The 11,617-nt window shown below is 32.5% G+C and overlaps 1 pseudogene; it reads left to right on the top strand.

The window, feature by feature from the left end:
- The first annotated feature begins 248 nt into the window (after nt 1-248).
- Nucleotides 249-1,710, top strand: LOC141540597 (target of rapamycin complex 2 subunit MAPKAP1 pseudogene; annotated as a pseudogene).
- The last annotated feature ends 9,907 nt before the right edge of the window (nt 1,711-11,617 follow it).

The raw sequence follows: 11,617 nt of genomic DNA on the forward strand, positions 1-11,617 counted from the left end.
AGCTCTGAGGATTCCAAAATGAATATTAAAGAATGTGCTTCATTATTAAAGTAGCAATGGTTCCAACATGTACAATTAGCCAGAAATCATGTGTGATGACCAATGTATTCCGTAAGGTCTACTGAGCTATAAAGTCTTTGGGAGTTGGCTAGGAACTAATTGTGTATATTTCATATGAAGATCAACTTAAGTGATCTCTTTAACAATATGAAGAAGTAGACTTTTAAGGAAACTGACCTCCATATAGAATGGCTTTCTTGGATTGCCCAATGATTTTCTTTGCTCATATCTGGCAATCTCATGTATCTAGCAATGACAAGGGGATGTATGAGATGGTTTTGTTTGATCATGATTTGGATCTGAAAAGTTTCATCAACCTTTGGTGTCTGGAGACAATGGCTCAGAAGTTCCAGGAAACAGTATTGAAACTTAGGGCTGTTTATGCCCAAGCCATGACATTACCTCAAGTTGGGACTTGGACATCAGAAGATACTCAAAAATTAGAGCAACTCTGAAAAGAAAACAAAACCAGAAAAAATTCAAAAAATGTTCCATGAAAAGGAAGAAACACTTCTTATTCAGCGGAGCTCAGCTAATTGTTTGGGGGGTAAAAGAACTTCCAAATCAAGCTTTCAAGTGAGGGGAAGCCATTACTCCTTTCCTGGGGCCCAGAGCAGTGCACATTCTTTCAGTGAGAATTCCAAATTTGATAGTAAGGGTCACATAGGAATCACTGCAACCAAAACCAAAATTATCTACAGCCTACCTACAGCCCACTGCTAGCAATGACAGTACATGCAAAGATGCATGGCCTTATCTGCTGGCAGTATACAAGTGAAGGACTAGAAACCAACTTATGACAACATCAAGTGCTAATTGTCTCCATATTGCTAAGAACAATGGTGAAATTGACACAGATTTCTTTCCCCTGGTTTCCAATTATCTCATTCATAAATTTGGCTTTAGTACTTTGGCCTTGGTTGAGAAGGATTCATCTCCTGATCTTGCAACCAATCACTCTTTGTTGGAATAAATGATGCTCGTGGATTCTCCCTTATTCAGGTGGACAATAGGAAGGTCACCAAGAAGGACATTTTGCAGAAGCCACTGAAGTACAGAAAGGGCTCCGAGAAGTCCCAGAGAAACAGAGTGAGCCCAGTTCCTTGTGGACTTAGAATGTGGTCTGGAGAACAAGAGCACTTTGGAGTTCTGCCTTGTATGACAGAACACTTCTGGGGGAAGGCATTTCGGAGAAGCTTCTGCTACAGTCCAGGATATGCTATCCAGTCACCCTTACAGATCTTTCAACCAATTCAACAACTCAGATTCATGAGAGATATGCAGCTAAGTATATCTTAAGACAAAGAGGAGATAGACTCTGTCATTAACCAAAAAGCCACAACAAAGTTGTGGATTAAACAGAAGCCCATTTCAATTGATTCTAACCTGCTGTGTACCTGCAACCTTGCTGAAAGGGAAAAAAAATAAACCTAAGTCAGGCAATGTTTAAACTTACCTACCTAAGCAATCAGAACTATAAACATCTCTGAGTCAGATGCTGCTATTGTTATTGTCAATGAGATTGTGCAGAAGGTGAACTATATACTGGAATCCTGAGCCTGGGCTGATTACTTTGCTCAGAAACAAACCAAAAACCTGAGCAAGAGAAGAAGCTTTATCTTCCAAAAGGAGACATTGGGACTGCAGTGATGACTGGAAGAAAAATACTGATGTGTCACTATTCAAATCATCATCAGCAACAGCGACAGCAGCAACAGCTCCTCATATAAATTAATAATAATAATAATAATAATAAAAATAATGGTATATAAGGCAAATCACTTCTGTAATGTTATTTTTCTCTAGATTGTAATCCTTCTATGGGAGCAGATCCTTTGGGGAGCTTCTAGAGGCAGCCTTTCTTTCAGTTCAGTTCAATAATCCCAAAATGCAGCCAGGAGTTAAAAGTCCTTTACTGCCTCTTTCCAAATCTTATCTCCAGATCCTTTATTTTCTCCTTCAAGTCTTGTATCCTTCACTTGGGGCTTGCTAGCTTTCTTAGAAGCTCTTTGGTTCCCAAGAGTTCATGTCTGAGTGTCTCCAGCCAGCACGAAAGTTGATGTTAGAATGAATCCTCCCAGAGAGTGGGCTTGTGGGTACTCCTTAAAAGTATGCTCTCTTACAGGTGTAAATCTCATGGAATTCTAGTAAATACATTACTGAACTAGAGAATTGTTAAGCACTATGCTAAATTAGATAATTATATCCATTCCAGTGACTTAGCACCTTGTAAGAATCCTAACAACTTCGAATCTGATCAAAAGTCTATATAGTAATACTGAACAAAATGCATACTTTTTTTGTAATAACCTGGCATAATCTTAAAAAAAAAAAGAAAGAAAGTGGGAGAGGGGAGGCAGAAAAGAATACAAATTAAAAGATATGCTCTCAAGGAAATTCTCAAAGATATATCATCAAAAACCTATGATAGAGTGACAAAATAAGAAATTCTGATATAGTGAATACTAAAAGGAAATGAAGATGAACTCAAAACTAACTATGCTAAAAACTGTGAGAACTTCCCAGAGTGGAACGGAAGCTTAAATATAGTTAAAAGGAAAAAAAAAAAAAAAAAAAAGAACGAAAACTATGGCTTTTAAGGGTGGACCATTAATAAAGTAAAAAAAAAAAAAAAAACAAAAAAAACAGTTTGAGATAATGTAGTAAAAAATGATTGATAAGAAGTATCCTAATGGAATTCAAAGATAAATAAGATAAATGAATCTTATTATTTGGATTCAAGGGGATCACAGGGAAGCATAATTTCAACTAAGATCTTGGGAAATTTTTAATGAAAAAAATTAAAACCAAAGTATATTCTTATTTAGTATAGTCAGTAACAGGAGAATAAATAGATATACCCATGTACAAACATATTTTATGTAATTGTAATTATATAAGTTCATATATTTATATAGATTTTATATAGTGATGTCTTTATATAAATATATATTATTATATATGCATATATATGATATATTATGTATTATCATAACATACCATGGTAGAATTAGGAAATCTGGGTTTTAGTACAACATATGTACTGGATGGAGACTGTAATAAGATTGTTTTATGCAAACAAACAGAAAATGCCTAAGACTGATACATTTTAAGGCAATATTTATTGGTGGCTCCATTTTTGTTCCCTAAAAAGGGAGGAGTATATCTTTATATGTGGGAAGCATTCAGGATCACATGCTGTGAAACAAAACAATCTTTCTGTACATGGTGATTATTTTTAATAGGATACCTAAGTGTATTTGACAAGGGGGAAACAAATTTAAAAATAATAAATAGTCATGTTAATGATTTGACCTTAATGAAGTGGAAGAGAATTGCAAATTGAATTAAAAAACAAAATTCAATCATTTCCTACAAATGTTAAACCTTCTCAAATGTTCTTAAAATAATATCTGCCAAGTGGTTCAACTGTGAGAAAATTACCAAACATGGATTCCATGTTTAGTCAATCAGCAAGCATTTCAGCTGACAACTATATTTTGGGACAAATAATGAGAATATTCCTTGATCTCAAGAAATTTACCAGTATAAGATTTAAGATTCAAATCCTTTTATAATTTCTCCAAACCTTGTTTTAGTATTCACATGATAATTTTGTTAATATTTAAATTCCTGACATATATCTAATAGAATTTTCATTATTTCTATTATTATTTGAAAGTGAGACCTATTATTTGATTCTCAAATATAGTTTATATTAATTTCTAACACAGATGCTAAGACTGAGATTATGGTCATTAAGTAATTTACACAAATTGAACAATTCACTTTTTTTCTTTTTATGTTTTTATGTAAAACGGTAACTTGAGGAACTAATTGCTTTTGACAGTTTTCTTCCTTTTAACTTTTATATGCAATTTTTGTGTACATTCTATTGTTTATACATTCAAATACTACCTTTATCAATTTTCTCATGGCCATTTTATACTTTCCATTTAACCTTGACCTAAAAGCTGTAGGTTCTTTTTGGATACAATGTTTTCTATACATTCATCCTCTGTCCTTTACTTCTTGAGTTGAAATGTTAAAGCTGAGCATCTCTCATCTTACCAATGAGACTTAGATTTAATCAGGTTAAACATTATAAATGCTTCCTCATGTTTTCCACTTGTTATGTAGCCCTTCTACAAATATTCCATAGAAGATATAAACCTTCCATACCTTCCATTAAGTATTAATATGTTATAGTCACCAAGACAATATTCATAATATTGTTTTATTATCATGCTACAACTTTTAGTTTCCTCTTTCTTCTTATAAACAAACTTAGAGATTTTTTATTTTTAATATAAATGAATGTTGAAATTCTCTTATTACCTAGCTATATAGCTACAACATATCTATTCAGATAACTATTGTGGCCATAATTATCTCCTCAGGAAAAGAATGTTAGTAACAACTTGTTAGTGTGAAAATCATATGGTACAATTTATATTAAAGTGCTATAAAAATGAAATTTTCATATATTAATGGTAATAGCTTCCCAGCTTATTATTTATCTTTTAAATAAAACAACACCAATATTAGATCCGTGTGCAACAATAAAGCCACATTCAATAAAATTTTGTTAATTTCCTTTTATAAATATAAACTATATTTCTCTTTCAAGGTATTCCAAATTTTTTTAACACTGACATCTTTTTGCAACAGTTTAAAACTCTTTGGTAGTATATTCTTGTTTTAAGTCCATAAAGTTTTGATGTTGAATTTAACCTACTCTACATCCCATTATTTTTGTTTGAAACAAAAGACACATTTTTCATAATACTAATGTTTAATTGTCCTCCAGTCTGTTTCAGTATCATAATGACACATTGTTTATAAGGTAGTTTCCTCTCTCTCTCTCATGTTTAAAACTTGTAATTTTCATAAGCCAGAAGCCAAATATTTATTCTTTTAATACTGCTATTCATATTAGAAGTATACACATAGCCACTTTAAAAACAATGTTTCATGTTTAATTGTTACTCTGATACATAGTATATGTCTGACAAAATAACCCACAAAATCAGGCAAATTATGAAATGTTTATATGATGGCTAAAGGCATAAAATCAGAATATAACATTGTTTCTATCTGTTAAAAGCAAGTTGTAAAGGGATAGTGTGGTTTGCAAATTTGATTTTGTTTGTTTGCTTTTTTGTGTATTTAATTGTTTATTTTTACTTTTCAAGGGGAGATTTTCAATTCAAAGTGTATAACTGCAGACAGGAAGAAGTATCTGATTTGTACTTTGATCTTTTTTCCCAAGCTCTTTTAAAAGACTTTTTCTGATCTTTCTCATTGCTATTACTACTCCATCAGTGTTTATCTATTTTTATTGTATATAGTTAAATATATGTCTAATGCTGTCTTATTTGTAAACATATTATATCCCACTAGCTGCAAGTTAGATTTTGAAAAGCAAGGGATTTAGGAATATTACATTTCTAAATTCAGGCCTTTGCTCAATTTCTTCCACTTAATAGACAATAAATGTTTGTTGATTGAAAGATGACTAAGTATTTTTTTTTCTTTATCTAATTTTGGACAATTGACTCGTGGTTTTATATATATGTATACCAGCCTTTTTAAAACTACAAAACATGATGGAAATTTTAAATGTCCTTTGTATGTCATGTTTTAACAGGCAATAATAACCTCATCCTGTAATGATACTAGTCCTGTTTTTAAATAAAAACAGGCTGACTCAGAATGGATTATCCCTGATTAAACTTCTAGGGTTTCAGATTTTAGATTGATCTAAATGATATAGTTATGCATAGCCAAATGTTTTCCTGAGTTTTCCTGATTTTGTCATTTGGGGAACAGTTATAAAACTCCACATTGCATATTCCTCTTGAGGAATCACAAACACAATGTTCAAGGCATATGGAATTTTGGTACATGGCTGCTCTCTTTAGTTCATTATAATGAGATCAAACACACATTTTTGTTGCATTTTTCAATGAGAAAGGAAGCCAGCATCAGACTGTGAATATCCACTTACTGCAACGCAATTTGTTTAGAAAGTAGAGACATGATCATTTCACACCATGTTAAATCATTGATTGCTCCACGCTTCTAATAAATGTTTACACAGCATTTATTACACAAAATATCCCCCACCCCAAGTCACTTATTGCTCTGCATCACTACCCATCTACCCTGCTTTCCCTAGCCAGACAGAAATGAGGTTATAGGGACATAAACTGGAATGGTAATAATGGTAACAGCATGGAACAGATAGACAAAATATGATTTAATATGATTTGGTGAGAATTTTAGAATTGGACTGAGTAGATATAAGACACTAGGAAAAAGAAATGAGTGATTTATTTGAATGGAAATTGCATATTATCTTTATTCTCTCTCCCTGTCAAAAATAATTTAAAAAAGAACAATGTAATTCATTTCCATTATATTTGCCTTCAAGGAAGTCCTGACTACAACTCATGGCTTGGTAGTCAACCTTGAGCTGACAATGAAGAATTCTTCTTTTAAAGTTCCATCAAGTCAAGATGGCCTTGAACCTATCCAAATAACTTTAAAATAATGGAATGAAACTAATTCTGGAAAGAGAATCAACCAGCCCAAGATAACTTAGAAGGCTGGCAAAATGTCTAATAAGAGTGAGAGTGGAATGCAGTGCAGTGCAGGTCACATTAGCACAGGCTCTAAGACAACAATCCAATAGCAGACTACAGGAGTTAATGAATCAGCAGCAGCAGCAACTTCTGTAGCTATTAGGCAGTAAATTTAAGCGGGACAGGCAAAATGGAAGAAGGAAGTATAGGAGACCATTGCTGGTACTGGATGCAGTACTCTGTTGCATTGCCCATACATAGTTCTCACCTGAAACTGAAGAGATATACTAGCAAGAGGTGAAACCATGGTTACAGCATTAGGCCAGGGGGGAAAAATATTTTTTTCACTCACAAATCTTCATAGATCATATCATCTTTCAAGAACTAAAATTTTGCAGACTCCATGAAAAACTTTAAAAATATTAGCGCTCACACACACACACACACACACACACACACACACTCACACATCCACACCCACCCATTGTATATACAACTATCATCACCACTATCCACAACAGCAACAACAACAAAAGGAAAAAAAAAAAAAGAAAAAAAAAAAAGAAAAAAAAATTAAAACGTGGAACAGTGCCCTCAGGATCTCAGAGTAGAGAGTAAGAAAAACATCAATTAAAAAGTTAAGAAATGGATTGGAAAAATGAGCAAACAGCAAGAGTAACAAAGGACATGGTAATAGAATGTTACTATGATGAAGGGAAAAGCAAAGGAAAAACTAAGAAGACCACTACACTGTCAATTGCAACTATATGCAAAGACTGAAGATAAATTTGAAATGTCCAGATCAAGTTGTAAAATAATATTAAAAATCAAATTTAAAAAATTGAGGGAACATTGGGGAAAGAAATGCGTGTTTCAAGAAAATATTTTATAAAGGACTTGAGTTTGGCAAAGAAGGCACACACCAAAAAATTGAAGGAAAAAAAAAAAAAGAAGAGTTTGAATCAATATAGAGGAGTAAAATCAAGGTATTGCCTAATACTCTAGAAATACAGGATAATTTAGAAAAATAAAGAAATGTACAAATTCCTGAAAGAGATCAAATGAAAACTCCCAGGAATTTTATAGCCAAATTCTATATCACACATGTCAAGAAGAAAATATGGCAGACAGCTAGAAAGATACACACACACACACACACATACACACAGAGAATCAACCAAACAAATAAAAATACAAATATCATGAAATCACAGTAAAGATAACATCATATTGAGATTTCCTGAGCACATAATTCTTCATTGTAATTCTAGTTCCTTTTCTCTTCAGAATATTACATAAAAGATCACTGGGATTTTAATATAATATTCTGGAGAGAAAAGGGGCTAGAATTACAATGAAGAATTATTTGTTCAGGAAACCTCAATATGATCTTTTAGGGGGAAGGAGGAATCAAAATTCATTGAAAGAAAGGATTTTTAAGCACTCTTGATGAAAAGACCAAAGCTGAATAGAAAATGTGACTTTCAAATGCATGATTGAAGAGAAGTATAAGCATAAAATGTTAAACAGAAAAGTGAAATCATAAAGAACTAAATAAAGTTAAACTATTTACATCTGTACAGAGAAACTCATATAAATTTTCTCATAATGGTAATTGGAAAGATAGAGGGCACAGAAATGAGTTGAATATAAAAGGTTGATATCTTCAAAAATATAAAATTAAAGGGTAAGAGTGGAATGTATTAGAAGAAAGGGAAAGAGAAAAGTAAAATGAGGTAAATTCTCACACCTAAAAGAGTCAAGTAAAAGCTTTTACTGTGGAGAGAACAGCTTGATATGAGTGACTATTTATCAGAATTGGTTCAAAGAAGCAAGAACATATACCCTCAATTGGGAATAGACAGTCATCTTACTCTACAAGAAAATTAGGAGGTGAAGGGAATAATAAAAGGAGGCATGAGAAAAGAAAGATCAGATTGTTAGAGAGTGTAGACAATTGCAAAATACTTTTGAGTGAAAGGAGAGAGATGTTAGAATAAATGGGGGAGGGGTGCAGTTAGCCAGAGTAACTAAAAAAAGTGAAACAATATTTTTCTGATAAAGGCTTTACTACTCAAACATTTACACGACTCACTCAAATTAAAAAGAAAAAAAAAATTAAGGCCATTCTCTAATTAATAAATAATTAAAAGAAATGAACATTTTTCAGATGAAATCATCAGAGCTATCTATAGTCATGTGAATAAATGCTTTTATTCACTATTGGTTGAAGAAATGCAGGTTGAAACAATGTGGAAATACTACTTCACATCTATCATATTGGCTAATAGAACAGAAAGGAAAATGACAAACATTGGAGAGATGGGGAAAATGAGACATTAATGCATTGTTGGTAGAGTTGTGAATCTATTCATCCAAGCTGTAGAGCAATTTGAAACCATGCCAAAAGGGATTTAAAACCATGCATATTCTTTTACCTAGTAATAATATTATTAGCTCTGTATGCCAAAATAATTTTTTTAAAAAGAAAAAAAAACTATCTACATCAAAAAAACATGTTTATAATAGCTCTGGGAGCAAAAATTTGGAAATTGAGGTGATAACTATCAATTGGAGAGTGTCTGAAAAAAATGATATATGATTATAATGGAATATTTTCATGGTATAAGACATGACAAGGATCATGCTCTCATAAAAACCTAGAAAGACTCCCTTGTGTTTATGCCAAGTGAGATGTACTTTGTCCAAAGGAACAGCAATATTTTAAATGAACAAATGTGAATGACTTAATTATTCTGATCAATAAAATGATCCAATATTTCACTGAAGGACATGTAGAAAAATGCTATTCATCTCTAGAGAAAGAACCTTTAGTATCTGAATACAGAGTGAAGCATATTTTTTTTTACTTTGTTTTTGAAGGTTTTGTTCAATTTTCTTTATATGACAATTATGGAAAATACTTTGCATGAATATATATGTATAACATATGAAATTGCACACCTACTCAGTAGTGGAGGAAAAGACAAAGAATCTGGAAGTGTAAATTTATTTTTTTAATATTTCATTTACTTATTTATTTTAATTCACATTGCTTTATGAATTACACTGGGACAGAAAAATCAGAACAAAAGGGAAAAATCATGGAAAAGGGGGGAAAAAAAAGAGGAGGAAAAAAAGAAGTAAACATTGAGTTACATTCAATCTCCAGAGTTCTTTTTTACTAGATGCAGATGACATTTTCTATTCAAAGTCTAATGGGATTGTCTTGGATCACTGAAGTATTGAGAAGAACCACATCATTTATAGTTGATCATTGCACATTCTTGCTGTTATTATATACAGTGTATTCTTGGTTCTGCTTGTTTCTCTTGGTATCAGTTCATGTAAATCTTTCCAGGTCTTTCTAAAATAAAGCTTGTTCATCTTTTTTATAGAACAATAATATACCACTATCTTCACATATCACAGCTTATTTAGCTATTCCCTGATTAATGGGCATCTATTCATTTTCCAATTATTTATTAGCACAAAAAGAGCTGTTATAAGCATTTTTGCACATTTCCCTCCCTTATGATTTCCTTAGGATACAGACCCAGTAAGTGGCACTGATGGGTCAAAGGGTATGACCAAAAGCTGAAAAAGACAATCTCAAGCTTCCCTTAAGGCTGGATACTTCTGACTCTGTTTTCCTCTGTTTACTGCTTGATTGGCTATCAACTCTTACTCTTATTTAAAGTCAAGAAGAGTGAAGGATGTTTTTATAATCATGTCCCTGCTTTTTCCTCTTATAGAAATTATCTAAAATCAGAGCAAGTGGTCAGTAAAAAAATGAGCATGAAACATATAAAATCTTGCTATTTTCAATCTCAAATGTGCTATCATTGTAGCTTTGCAAGTAGGTAAAGAGTACTTGACCCAGTTATTTGCCTGTTACTAGATCTATCAGTATGGTTTTAAGAATTTTAAGATCTTAACTATAACCAGAGTAAAGTCAACCTTTTACTCATGTTTCCATGACAACTGGAAAGCTCCCTTATACTGTCATTTTCTCCACACTATATCTACACACTTTGGCACATGTACCCTTGGGCACCTGAGCATCCCTTTAAAATGCTTCTGTTGCCAGTTTTCCCCCCACTTTCTGGTTAGGTTTGTTTCCTCTAGGCTACAGAAGATCTTTTTCCAATTGATGATCAAACACTGGCCTAAGACAAAACACTTGCCAAATACCACATCAATGAGCCACTCAGGACTCAACCTTATCATCCCTCTCTGAACTTCTAAAACAGGGACAGCTGTATACCTCATCTCAGTATGTAGCAATTCTAAATAACAAAACTTTTGTCCCTCAGCCCAAAATATTTTGGATCTCATTAGTTTGGATGGGGAAATGATGGAGGCTGAATGACATCTCTAGGTCTTTGATAGTAAGGAGTGGCATTTGATGAGAGCTTGAAATACTCTACTACTATACTAGCTATTCCTTGAGGCAAACAGGGAGAAGCACTGATAGAATTATAGATGGACTATCTAATTTTGTTTAGGTCTTTTGTTTAAATGGACTTTAATATACATAGGTAGAAGTCACTAGTAGAATTTTTAGCTAAATTCCTTTAATTGATAAAACCATCAAAACTCCACAATTAATGTATCCAATTAGCAGGTTATATGTCAATTCCCTGAGATTATATTTTTTCTATAAAAGAATTTAACTGTACTTCACTAACTAGTATATTTTAATCTGCATTCAGAGTACATCAGTTCTTTGCATGTGGATAGCATTATCCTTCATGAGTATTTTGTCTTGGTTCCTTGTATTACTGAGAAGAGCTGAGTCATTCATAGTTAATCATCACACATTATTACTGTTACTGTGCACAAGTTTCTCTTGATCCTGCCAATTTTACTTTGAAACAGTACATATATCTCTTTCCAAATTTTTCTGAAATACTGTTCATTTTATCTTATAGAGCACAACAGTATTACATTACATTCTGATAACACAC

The sequence above is a fragment of the Sminthopsis crassicaudata genome, chromosome 4 (genome assembly GCF_048593235.1).
Source record: "Sminthopsis crassicaudata isolate SCR6 chromosome 4, ASM4859323v1, whole genome shotgun sequence".
Classification (NCBI taxonomy): domain Eukaryota; kingdom Metazoa; phylum Chordata; class Mammalia; order Dasyuromorphia; family Dasyuridae; genus Sminthopsis; species Sminthopsis crassicaudata.